This window comes from Dama dama, chromosome X (assembly GCF_033118175.1).
Source record: "Dama dama isolate Ldn47 chromosome X, ASM3311817v1, whole genome shotgun sequence".
In the NCBI taxonomy this organism is placed as follows: domain Eukaryota; kingdom Metazoa; phylum Chordata; class Mammalia; order Artiodactyla; family Cervidae; genus Dama; species Dama dama.
In genome coordinates, this window is record NC_083714.1 from 115,402,184 (window position 1) to 115,416,398 (window position 14,215).

Here is a 14,215-nt window from a genome sequence, read left to right on the forward strand (position 1 = left end):
ATTGGTACAACTGCTGTAGAGAACAGTGTGAAGATTCTGTAAAAACTAAAAATAGAGTTGCCATATGATCCAGCAATCCTACCCCTGGCCATATATCCAGAGAACACCATAATTCAAAAAGATACATGTACCCATATGTTCACTGCAGCATTATTTACAACAGTCAAGACATGGAAGCAACATTAAGTGTCCATCAATAGGTGAATGGATAAAAAAGATGTGGTACATATATACAATGGAATGCTACTCGGCCATTAAAAAGAACAAAATAATGTCATTTGCAGCAACAGGGATGGGCTTTATAGATTGTTATACTGAGTGAAGTATCAGACAGAGAAAGATAAATATCATATGCTATCACTTACATGTGGAACCCCCCAAAAGCCAAAACAAATGAACCTATATACAAATCAGAAATAGATGAGCAACCATTTCAAAACAAGCCTATGGTTACCAAAGGGGAAGGAGGGGAATAGATACATTAGGAGTTTTGAGATTAACAGATACACACTACTATATATAAAATAGACAACCAACAAAGACCTACTGGACAGCACAGGGAACTATACTGAATATTTTGCAATAACCTATAAGGGATAAGAATCTGAAAAGATTACATGTATGAACCATTTTGCTATACACCTGAAATTAACACAATTTTGTAAATCAACCAAAAAAATTAAATTTTTTAAGAAAAATGTCTTCACCAGCAACATCTGTAACATTAATATTTCTAAAAATTGTCTATTTATTATCATTTAGGTATTCTCTATGACAATAATGGCTTTCTTTATTCTGTTCCTCACTTTCATTTGAGCCCTCACCAGCAGCACTTTCAACATTAATATTTCTATTAACTGTTCAAGGTAATATAGCATTTGTCTGTCATCCTCCTCAAAATTACTCCAATCTATAGCCATTATCCAATTCCAAAAGAACTTCTTCTTTTAGGTATTTGTTACAGCTGCACCCAACTTCCTGGTACCAAAATCTGTATTAGATTCCTATGGTTGCTAAAGATTTGGTAGCTTACACCAACACATATTTAGTCTCGTACAACTCTGGAGGTAAAAAGTTCAGAACAGTTTCACTGGGCTGAAAACAACTTGCCAACAGGGCCATCCTCTGGAGGATCCACAGGAAAATGTTTCATGGCCTTTTCCAGACCTCAGAGCTCTCTATACATTCCTTCTATTTCTTGTCCCCTTTCTTCACCTTCACAGCCAACGATGTAGCATCTTGCTTCAGGGGTCAAATTTTCTCCTTCTGTATCAAATCTATCTCTGCCTCCCTCTAATAATGACATGTGTGTTTACACCTGGACTCGATCAGATAATACACAATAATCTTCCACCTCAAGATCATTGACTTAATCTTATATGTGAATTCTCTCTTGCCATATAAGGAAACATTTGCAGATTTAAGAGACTTGGAACTGGTTATTTTTGGTGGCCACTTACATCAGCTTCGCTGATGGCTCAGTGGTAGATAATCTGCCTGGAATGCAGAAGATGTGAGTTCAATTGCTGGGTCAGGAAGATACCATAGAGCAGGAAATGACAACCAACTCCAGTATTCTGACATGGAAAATCCCGTGGAGTGGGGCCTGAGGGCTACAGTCCACTGGGTTGTAAAAGGGTCAGACACAAAGTGACTCAACAACAACACTGTTCACCTCTCACAGCCAGCATTCCCAGGAAACTCTAGCTGGGAAGTGAAAAATTCAGACAGGGAAGCGAAGAAAGCAAACAAAGTGTTCATTATTAATCAGCTTAATATCACTGAAGAACTTCTGAGGTAGAAAACACACTTTCCAGGGGAAGATAATGCCTCAGCATTCTAGACTACCATGTAATTAGGCAGGGGTGGGTTCTGACAATCTAGTAAAAGCCCTCACACAAAGAAACGCCTGTTCTAGGACCTCCCAGGTGATCCAGTGGTGAAGATTCCATGCTTCCAACGCAGGGGGCAAGGGTTCAATCTCTGCTCGGAGAACTAAGATCCAACATGCCATACAGCATGGCCAAAATAAAAAAAATACAATTTTTAAAATTAGAAAAAAAAGAAATACAGGTTCTGACATTTGAAAGTCAGGCAAATATGCCTCAAAATTGTACAGGCTGTGGGGGTTTGGCCAGGATACTGACATCATCATCTATGCCTAGAATGTACACACACACACACACACACACACCCTCCTTACACACACACACACAGACACACACCCTCCTTATAAAGTCTTTTCCTTTCTCCTTATCTCCCACCTGCTCTTCCTTCATTTAACAAATGTTTATTTGTCAGGAAGCATTTAACAAGAGACTTCCTGTGTGCTGTTTTGGATCTGTCAGGAACCTTCTGGCCCTTATTAATTCCTGAATATTCAAGAATTAAGAGGAGAGGCAAGCCTTTCCCGGGGCTGAGGAATCCAAGCATTTCTCCTTATGGTGATAAGTACCCTCTTCCTTTTCATGAGCCATATGGTAAAAGGTGATTGTTTGCAATGCTTTCTTTGATAGGGACCGTCTTATGTTTTGTAAATCTGGAATTTTAATCTTTATCTTTGTTGAGAATAACCACCTTGTAAGACAGTATATATGCACACACCATGTTGATTAAAACACCTTTGCTCCATCAGAGCTTTGGTCCCCATGTCTTTCTTTCTTTCTTTTTTTCCTCTCTCTCTCTCTATTTCTGGCTGATTCCCTGGAGCGCGGAAGCCGGCTGCGTAACCCAGGGAATATTAGCCTCTTTCCTTCTTTCACTCTCTCATCCACTCGGGACCACCAGGTTCCAGTACATTAAAGGACCAACAAGTGGCACCCAGAACAGGGCCTGGTACACGTGGCTTCAGACAGAGTGACCCCCAGGGCCTATTGAGGCCGGGAAGTACTAAGACATGGGTAAATCGGCTGGAAAGCCCCCTCACTTTTCTACTTTACATCAGCACTTTTTTAAAGTTCAGGGATTTTCGGTTTCACGCCAGAGAATAAAGGCTTGCCTTCAGACAGTGGTTGAATGTAACTCTTGGTTCCCTAATGAAGGTAGTTCTGATAGATTTCTGGCCCCTATGGGCTCTCATTGAAGCTGTGATTCTGCCATTTCAAGGTAATTCTAGCCCTCATGATATTTGGCAACAGGCAGGACACTTATTACATGGGTATGAATTAGACGATGATACCTTACAAAAGGCCCAATTAGAACAACAAGAGATACTTCAAGATTTTCCTACCAACCCTGCCCTGGTTGCTCCAAGCACTCCTCCCCTGCCTGAGGGCACATATCCCAAAGTCTCTCCCACGATAAAACCTAATGATTCTGACAATGACTCCCTTAAGACACCTTTTAACATTAAAACTGACAACACCTTTCTGAATAACAATAATCTACCCCCTTTGCAACAGAGGCTCTCTGAATTGCTGGCTTTGCAATCACAAGTCTCTGAAGCCTATGGTTTTTCTGCCTTTCCAGTCTTAAGAAATGTTGACGCTCAAGGGCAGATAATACCTCAATATGAAGGTATTAACCTTTTTCACGTGCAACAAATGAAAAAGGCTGTAACTATGTATGGCCCACATTCGCCTTTTTCTAGAGAGATTCTAAATGCTATGGTGTCTTCTATTGGAACCTTTATTCCCTATGATTGGCGAATTTTAATAAAAGCTCTCCTTAAACCAGGAGAGTATCTTCAATGGACAATGTGGTTTCAAGATATAGCCAGAGATCATGCTAACAGAAATGCTCGAGCTGGCGCTCCCCAAAACCAAATTACTTTTGAAATGTTAACTGGCACCGGACAATTTGACGCTATAAAAGCTCAAATACGATGCCCTCCTTTGTTGCATTATCAATTAAAAACAGTGGCCCTTGAAGCTTGGGATTGAATTCCTCCTCAAGGGGAGCCTACAGGTAGCTACATTAAAATATTGCAGGGACCTTGGAGAAGGAAATGGCAACCCACCCCAGTATTCTTGCCTGGAAAAGTCCATAGACAGAGGAGCCTGGCGGGCTGCAGTCCATGGGATTACATGACTGAGCATGTGTGCACGAGGGTGGAGGGAGATGGGTTGGTAGCAATAAAGTGGTAGAACTAAAAAAATAAAAATAAAATATTGCAGGGACCTAATGAAATGTATGCTGATTTCTTAGCTAGATTAGAAACTGCTATTTCCCGTACAGTAATTGGAGAAGAAGCTAAAAGGCAACTAGAAAAATTACTTGCTTATAAAAATGCAAATCAGGAATGTCAAAGGGCTATAGCCCCAATTCATGAGACAGGGACTATTTTTCATTATTTAAAGGCTTGTCGCAATATAAGATAAAAAACTCAAAAGACGCAAATGCTAGCTAAAACAAGAAAAATACCTTAAGAAAGGGAAATGAAGGATGCTTTACATGTAGAGATAAGAACCATTTTAAAAAAGACTGCCCTAAGAGTGTCAAAAAAAAACAAAAACAAAAACAAAAACCTCCAAAAATCTGCCCTCGCTGCTGTAGAGAAATGCATTGGGCCAAAGAGTGTAAATCTAAATTTGATATTGAAGGGAAACCTATTCCGAGAAACTCCAAACAAGAGACCTCCCAGGTCCCCTTCAACAAAAACCAGGGGCAAATTACATCTTTTCCCTCAAACCCTCAACATCCGGCAGTGCTGCCCTCGATATACCAGCCCTAAACTCCTTTACCCTCAAGAAGTCCCCTCTAGAATACCTACTGGACTTTTTGCGCCCCTGCCCCCACAAACCTTTGGTCTTTTACTTGGCCAGTCTAGTTTGACTTAACAGGCCGGAAGGCCAGGGCTCTCCAAATAAAAAAATTAGGCTGCAAGTGTCAAACATTTTTCTCTCTCTTAAGCAGCAGGAAGAAACTAACTTCTTCTCTATACCAATTTAAAAGGTTTCTCTTAAAATACTGTGTTGCCATAATGACACCTGGTTTCACTTGAAGTTAACTATTCTCAAACCCTGAGTTAACCAATGCATTTTTCTTATGGAAATGTTTGTCTTAAGCTATGTTAATGAAACTGTATTTGCTTGAAACCTGCCTTTCTTCAAGATTCATGTCAATCATTTTGTGGCCTGAGACAACTCACCTGGTGCTAAGGTTATCTCAAAGTGCATGCTGTGGGTGAGGGGCCTGGTGCTATTCTCTTCAGTTTTGAGACATTTCCTTTCTCTAATTAAGCAGACTGCTGGTAGTTGTGTGACACCTGGCTAAAGACTAGCAGGGGGGCACTCTTTCTGCCCCCTTCTGATGCCTATGTCAGAGGCTTTCTCTATCTCCTTTATACTTTAATAAAACTTGTACTTCTACTGATTTCCAATTAGCTTTTCTAAAATATTTTAGAGGAATTTCATTTCATTATCCTTCTGGTAAGCTGTGGAATTTCTTCAAAAACACTGAATTTATTATTTCTCGCATTTCTTTTATATAGATGGGACTAAAAACGCCAAAGCTTCATTCTGGTCTCTTAAAAAATATAAAGTCTTTTATCCTAAATTTCATTCTGCTCAACAAAATAAATTATATGCTCTTATTCAAGTTATTTGCCTATAACCTTACCCCATTAATATAGTCTCTGATTCAGTTTTTTTTTTATTAAAAAATATAGAAACCTCCACCATAAACTCCTAGTTCTATTAAAACAGACAATGGTCCTGCCTATATTTCTAGACACTTTAAACAATTTTTACAATCTTTTTCTATTAAACATATTACAGATATTACTTATAATCCACAGACACAAGACATAGTCAAACGAACACATCACACACTAAAGTTACAAATAAAAAAATTAAAGAAGGGGGAATACACAGATACACTACTGTCTTCCTTATCTAAAGCAGACTTTATACTAGATTCCAACATAAGATATTTTCTAAACTCATAATTATTGTTAATACAGGTTTATTTGTTTTAAATTTTTTAAACCTACCGCAGGGAAATATTTTAACAAGAACAGAAAGACATTTCAAGGAATTGAAGGACACTTCTCTTCCTCTGCCCATTTGGGACCAAGACAGGTTCAATAAACAATAGAAATCTGGGAAATTAATCTAACAGGAATAGGGATATGCTTGTACTTCCCCAGATGGATCCAACAAACTTTTTCCTCGGAAAATTCGACCCAAGGGGGCCCCGACATTCAAAATGGAGACAAAACAACAAGAACCCCAGGAGGAAGAAACTCCAATACAGGCCATGGCAGCTCTAAAGATCTCCAGAAAGCACCGCCCTTGGAGACATCAACCCTATGATATCCCCTCTTGGGGACAAATAAAAACCCTCATTAATCAAGTTAAGAATCTGATTTCTCAACAGGGAATGCCTCAGAGTCCTGAAAACCTTATTGCTATGCTCTGTTGGCCTGCGTGACCCCCGCTCAAGCCGGATTAACTAACTTACTTACCCAACCCCCCTTTATTACAGGTCACAAAGGGGACAGAGAAAAGACCCATCATGTCAACCAATGACTCCACCCATATGCCCCCTCCCTGGAAGCCTCACATCCTGGGGAGGAGGGAAAACTAATTAACATTTCTGTAGGTTATGAAGTCCTTCCTTTGTGTATGGGCCCAGCAAAATTATGCATAAACGTCGGCCAACAAACTTGGGCTTTCGTCCTGCCTCCAAAAGAAGACTTGCAGACATTGCTGCCTTTTTTTCTGTCTGTGAACCATGTTTACTACTGAAACTTTAGGGAAAGAGTTAGGGAAAGAACAAAAAACATTATATATTATGCTGCTTAAGTGGCTTAAAAGGTTACTAACACTACGTTGAAACATTACCATGACAAAGGACTTCTTGGCTGGCTCGACAGTGGAATGACACCCTCCTCCTCCTCCTCCTGGAATTGTCCTCGATAAACAAATTGGGCCTAAACTATGAGACATATATAAAACATAAAAACTTGCTGCCAACACCAGAGAACTTGGGACTCAGACTAGACATTTCCCAGGGACCAGTCGTGGACACAGAAACTATTTATTGCGCTATAATCAGTCACATTTTATACAGGCCTGTGTCCCACTTACAATTTAATCTGTAACTTGTATTAATTGCCAATTTTGTGTTACTCCTATTCATTTCAATCATAGTGCCTACAACTGGAAACAAATCAAATTTCATTTACATGATAATGACTCTCTGAATGTACAATTACTGCAAAAGAAAATCTTTGAAACTTTTTCTAAACATCTGACCTCTTCCACTAATTTGGAAACTTTAGCTGAACAAATTATCCGGGCTAGACCCACAAGGATGGTTTCAAAGTATTAACCACAGCATCGGGTCTAAAACTGTAACTTTGGTGACTGTCTTGATAATTGTATTTGTCGTTTATTGTTGCCTTTCTATAAGGTTGGTTAATACTAACCAAACTCATTTGGTCAAGACCTTATTTTTTTACAAATAAAATAAAAATAGGGGGTATTGTCAGGAAGCATTTAACAAGAGGCTTCCAGTGTGCTGTTTTGGATCTGTCAGGAACCCTTTGGCCCTTATTAATTCCTGGATATTCAGGAATTAAGAGGAGAGGCACGCCTTTCCCGGAGCTGAGGAATCCAGGCATTTCTCATTACAGTGATAAGTACCCTCTTCCTTTTTATGAGCCATACAGTAAAAGGTGATTGTTTGCAACTCTCTCTTTGATAGGGACCGTCTTATGCTTTGTAAGTCTGGAATTTTAATCTTTATCTTTGCTGAGAATAACTACCTTGTAAAACAGTATATATGCACACACCATGTTGATTAAAACACCTTTGCTCCATCTGAGCTTTGGTCCCCGTGTCTTTCTTTTTCTCTCTCTCTCTCTATTTCTGGCTGATTCCCTGGAGCGCGGAAGCCGGCTGCGTAACCCAGGGAATATAAGCCTCTTTCCTTCTTTTGCTCTCTCATCGTCGACTCCAGACCACCAGGTTCCGGTCCATTAAAGGATCAACATTTATTGTGCAGCTACCCGGTATCAAGTACTAAGTTAGATACTAGATATTCAGTGTTCAACAAAATAGACATTATCTCTATCTTATGAAGCAGCCAATCGAGTAGGAAAGACACATGTTAAACAAATGCCCAAAGAAATAATGATTCCAAATTGTTGTGCATGATCTGAAGCAGAGTTCATCACCCTCAGCACTACTGGCATTGGGACTGGATAATTCTTATTTCTTGGGTAGGAGGCCTGTTCCTGGCAGAGCAGGATATTTAGCAATATCCTTGGCCTCTACTCACTAGATGATAATAGCCCTCCAGTTGTGATGCCAAAAAGTATCGACATTGTCAACTATCCCCTACAGGCTAAATCATTCTCAACTGAGAACTACATTACAGTTTAAAATGCACATGACAAACAAATTACTTTAAGATATAAGGGGATGTAACTTAGATGGAATTATCAAAGAATAATGTTCCCTCCAAGAGAGGAAGGAACATTAAAACTGAACTGGCACAAGAAGAGGGAATGAGGCAGAGATGTGGTAAGACAAATGAACATTCCAGAAAGATGGCACAGGCAAATCTCTAAACTGATAAAGTACTTGGAGTGTTTTAAATAAAAGCTAGTAAGTTTGACTGAACATGAGTGTAAGAAGAAGGGAGGTTGAGATGACCTTGTATCTACCCACAAGCAATAAAGAATCTGGATTTTAACAGACTTCTTGGCACTTAGATCCATCTCTCAAATCTAGATAAACATGAACACAGTTTCCATATATATTTTCTAATTAGCTAATGGGGCTTCCCTGGTAGCTTGGACAGTAAGGAGGCTGCCTGCAATGCAGGTGACCCGAGTTCAATCCCTGGTTTGGGAAGATCCCCTGGAGAAGGGAATGACAACCTGCTTCAGTATTCTTGCCTGGGAAATCCCATGGACAGAGGAGCCTGGCAGGCTACAGTCCATGGGATTGCTGGAGTCAGATGTGACTTAGTGACTAAACCACTACCATCACCACCAAAATTTAAAAAAGGTTTAAGAAAACAAGGAAGTGTAGGATGAATGGTTCTAATACTGTGTAGTGGATTATTTGCAGAAGTGGCCACAATTGTCCCATTCTCATTTTTTAAATGTGACTCAGCAGCTCCTCTAATCAAGATGTGGTGCCTATATCCCCACTCTTAAATCTAGACTGGCCTTACCACCTAAAATGTGGAAGTGATGGTGGGCTAGTAATGGGTCTGGTCCTAAACAGACTCTCTGTAATTTTACTCTTACTTGAAACACCTACTTCTTATCATGCCAATAAGCACTAGATAGCCTGCTGGAGGGTGACAGACCATGTGAAGCTGAGCTGAATCAGCCCAGTTGTCCCTTCGAAAGTCTTAGATATGTGAGCCCAGTCATGATCAGCCAAGTCAAATCATCCCCCTTTCACACTGTTACTTATACATAGTAAATCTATAGATTCCACAAAATCAATAATATATTAACATAATAATTACCTTACCTTATATAATTTTATATATTTATAACTTTAAACAAGGAGAGGAAAGCAAACATGTATTTATAGATTGTGTTATATTGACTTGCTTATCTGTCATTTATGGTTCTCTTCACTTGTCCATATGGATTCCAGTTACCATCTGGAATAATTTACTTAACTCAGTACAACTGTGCTTCCACTCCATTTCCTTTGTGCTGTTATTGGAATATATATACACACACATATATAGATTGCATTTTCATATCTTATATGCCCATTACATTACACAATTCTTAAATCAGTTAAGAGAAGAAAAGAAATATGAATCTATACTGTCTTTGAAAGTTATAGTTATCAGTACTTTCCTTTTTTTTTAAAAATTAATTTGAATTACTGCCTGGAGATGCTTGCTTACTTGCTTTCAGCCTGAATAACTTCCTTTCATTTTCCTTCATCCTTTTTCTTTCTACTCCTCAAATTAGGAAGTCTCAATTATCCTATCTTCATCATCACTTCATCATTCTTTCTTCTACCAGTTCAAACCTACTGGCCTTCAGTGAAATTTCTTCTTTCATTTGTTGTAATTTTCAGTTCCAGAATTTCTATTTGGTTCCTCTTTATGATTTCTGTTTCTTTATTGGTGTGCTCTATCTGATGTAGAATTGTCATCATATCCTCCTTTATTTATCTAATCATGGTTTCCATTAGTCCTTTGAACATATTTATAATGGTAACTGCCTGGCTTCCCTGGTGACTCAGATGGTAAAGCGTCTGCCTGCAATGCGGGAGACCTGAGTTCGATTGCTGGGTCAGGAAGATCCCCTGGAGAAGGAAATGGCAACCCACTCCAGTATTCTTGCCTGGAAAATCCCATGGACAGAAGAGCCTGGTACGTTACGGTCCATGGGGTCACAAAGAGTCGGACATGACTGAGTGACTTCACTTCACTATAATGGTAACTTGAAGGTCTACTTTGTCTACTAAATCCCACACCTGGCTGCTCTCACAAGTTTTTGTTGTCTGCTTTTGTTCTGGTCTCCTTCCCTGGTGGCTCAGATGGTAAAAAGTCGGCCTGTAATGTTGGAGATTTAAGTTCAGTCCCTGGGTCAGGAAAAATCCCCTGGAGAAGAAAACAGCAACCCACTCCAGTATTTTTGCCTGGAAAACCCCACAGACTGAGGAGCCTGGCAGACTACAGTCCATGGGGTTGCAAAGAGTCAGAGACCCCTGAGTGACTGACACTTTCACTTTTGTTCTGGTGTATGAGTCATAATATTGTCTGGTATCTTTGCAGGTCTCACAATTTTTTGTTGAAAACTGGAAATTTTAGATAACACATTGCAGAACTCTGCATACTGGTCCCACAACGTGCTTATTTTAATTAATAACCTGCTCTGTTTAATTGTTTAGTAATTGGCTGGATTTTTTTCACTGAAGTCTATGGCCTCCTGTCACATGAGGAAGCCTTTGATGTTCTTCATGGGGTGCGGGCTTGGGTATGAGCCCAGACACCCCAGAACGACGGAACAACATTGGTTTCCGCAGAACTCTCTTTATCTCTTCTCTGACGAAACCCAATATTTAAGTTCCACTAATTACTAGTTGATTGCCCTGTTGTTTTTAAAAATTCCCTGAGGGCATGTATTGTACCATATACTTGGTATAATCCAACCCAGGCTCTCTTGAAAGGTTAGTTGCTTAGGTCACTGTTTAAGTTTGGTCTGTTCCCAGGAAGGCTCTTCCCAGGTGTCACTTTCTCAGTTTCTCTCCAGAAAATTAGCCAGCCTATAGTTTTGTCTGGATCTCTCAATTAATCTCCCAATCTCCAACTGCCTTTGAACACAACTTCCACTGTTTTTGAGAGCACCCTTAGGTTTGAACTTCTCTATACTCTTTTGCAAATGAAATCAGTTCCTGTGGTAAGAGATTCAGTTTTAGGGCCTGCATCACCTCTGATAATGCAGAGTCTTGGCTCTGGAGCTGAGAGTGGGGACAATGGAACTTTTCTTGAGTGACACCCTATTTTAGGAGCTGAATACCTGAGGGTGAGGCAGCCTCAGGTCTTCTCAGTTTGCCTCTCCAAGTGTGCATCACCCATGAACCCATGGAAGGGTGATCAGGTCCCAGCATACTCAGTGATGATGCACCCAAGGTAGAACCTCTATCCCATGAGCAGGAATTGGGAGGAAGAAGCGAGTCCCCATCTGTGAGCCACAGATGCCCAGAACACAGCCTTAGTAACAAATAACAGGAGGCAGAATGAGAAACACTGCTGTCCAGCCCCTCTCCTAAAGACAGCCCTTGGACTAGGAGCTGGAGGGAAGAGCCCTGTGTCCTTGGCTGCATCAGTCCTGAGTGGAGTTTCCATTTTGCTGAATGGGAGGGAGGAAAGATGGAGTGGGTATCAGTTCAAATCCCTTAAGACTTGCTGCTGTCTCCTTGTTTTAATACATTTCCTTGAAGAAATATTTCTTCATTTGCTATATGCCCTTAAGACCATTTCCAGAAATCTTAAATGGTTGTTTCAAAAATAATTTTCATCAGTTTTCTGGGGACTTGATCTAGAGAGCATGTCTCACTTCCCTGCTGGAAGTGGAACTCGGGTTGTGTTCTTATTTATTTATTTGAATGTTTCGGGTCTTAGTTGCAGCACCCAGGATCTTCCTTATGGCATATGGCCTCTTCATTGTCACATGCAGGCTTCTCTCCAGTTTTGGCACATGAGCTCCAGAGATGGCAGCACATGGGCTCTCTAGTTGTGGCATGTAGGATTAGTTGCCAAACGGTATGTGGGATCTTAGCTCCCCCATCATTGAGTCCCCTGCATTGGCAGAAAGATTCTTAACCACTGGACCACCAACGAAGTCCCTGGTTGCAAATTTTAAGTTACTAAGGTTTCATAGCTGACTCTCCAGCATTATTGCAGTAATACATAACTGATGCACACCACTTATTCATGGAACCACCCATGGAACCCGACTCTCAAGACTTCATGGGGAATCCAGAGTATTCTCTCTTTTGACACTGAAGCCACTCTAGGAATTTAGTGCATTAAATCACTTCTATGGTAAATAATCCAGTGGACTGAAATATACTTCATGCAGTTTCCAAAAGTGCCTCTCAGCAATGAGTTGTATTGGAAGAATCTGACGAATCTGACTCGCAGAGAGGCTTAAATAAAGTTTAATGCTTTAGGTAATGAGAAGGGGCCAGTTATTCACTGCATTACAGAAAAATATATACTCTCAAAATTCACAGTGGTCAGCAAAATAGTAAGACTGAAGATTTGCTTTTAATTAAGAGGAGTTATCACGGCATTTAAAAACAGTACTTCTTGGGAAAAAAAATTAGCTCTTCATGAAAACTGAACTTGCAGAGTGAGATCCTCCTTCTCCAGACATTTAATCATGTCTGACACAGAAAGTGACAGAACATTTAAGAACTTCTTTGCTTTAATTCCAAAGTCAGAAATACTGACTATCTGGTATACTTCACCCACAATATGAAAAAAAAAATGCCAAAATCACCAAACAGGAAAAATCTTATCCATCAATAGAATCACAGGAAATCAATCACATCTATCCATCAGTAGAATCTTCTAATAAAGATAACTAAAGAATCCAACAGCATTTTCAGCAGAGTCAAATATTTATTTGACTGTGCCAGGTTTTAGTGGCAGCACGGAGGATCTAGTTCCCTGACCAGGGATCAAACCTGGGCCCTCTGGATTGACAGCTGGGAGTCTTAGCTCCTGGACCACCAGGGAAGTCCCAGAATCCCTTTTCTTGACCTACAAGAGCACACATCACTGGTACCTCATAGTCTAGCGGCTGACTTCTCTGCCACAATATGCCCACATTTTTTAAAAAGCAAAATTTGCATGGTGAATGTTAGCGAAACTTTTTCTAATCATCTCATCATATAAATAAATCAATCCATCATGCTGTATTCCTTAAACTTATACAGTGATGTATGTCAATGATTACTCAGTGAACCTGGGTGGGGGTGAGAATACTTGCAGCTAAACTTTGAGTCCTTGGGAATTCTAAGCCTAATTTTTTATCTATAATTTATAACAACAGAGAAACTGAAATATCATCATGTGAAAATTTTCAAATATGAGGGAAACACCTATTCAGGCAATCACACTTGATGATCTCTGGAGCCTGAATCAAAAAGGAAGCCAGCAAGCCCAATGCTCACAAACTAACACTGAGTTGGTGGTAACAGACTTCTGTGGCAGGCTAGTCCACAGTCCCCAAACATCACTTCAGGAAGTAGATTTAAAAATCTCCAATGTGATCTTTCCTAAAGGCAAGAGACATAATACAATACGTTTCCTATGCATATATTTCACTGCAAAAATTTTACTTAAATGTTGTGCTGATATTATCTTAAAATTTTGAGTTATAAACCACAATGGAACATATGACTTCAATCTTAAAATGTGTATCCTTGTTATTCTCATATACTTCCACTCTCAGCCCACTTCTTTCCCTTTATGGTAAGCAAATGTTCTCAAAATCTTCAAATACCCAGATAAAACATTACTTCCTCTTTGAAGCTTATCACTCTTTTGGACTAAGTTTCTCTCCCATTTGATCTCCAATGGCCCTCTCTACAAAAAGAAATACACTAGTGCTCGCTTCGGCAGCACATATACTAAAATTGTAGCAATACAGAGAAGATTAGCATGGCCCCTGTGCAAGGATGACACGCAAATTCGTGAAGCATTCCATATTTTTTGAGGAATGAAAATGGAACCCCTAAATAAACTACTTTGAAATAACAACAACAAAAAA

General features: G+C 39.8%; 1 protein-coding gene and 1 non-coding gene across 2 annotated transcripts in view; one reads left to right on the plus strand and one right to left on the minus strand.

Annotated features, from left to right (window-relative positions):
- The window catches only part of SYTL5 (synaptotagmin like 5), a 265,631-nt gene that overhangs the window by 162,865 nt on the left and 88,551 nt on the right, over window positions 1-14,215 (minus strand). The window lies entirely within an intron of this gene.
- On the plus strand, window positions 14,052-14,158 carry LOC133053205 (U6 spliceosomal RNA). Its single transcript, XR_009692140.1, has one exon. It is a non-coding gene; the product is annotated as a U6 spliceosomal RNA (small nuclear RNA).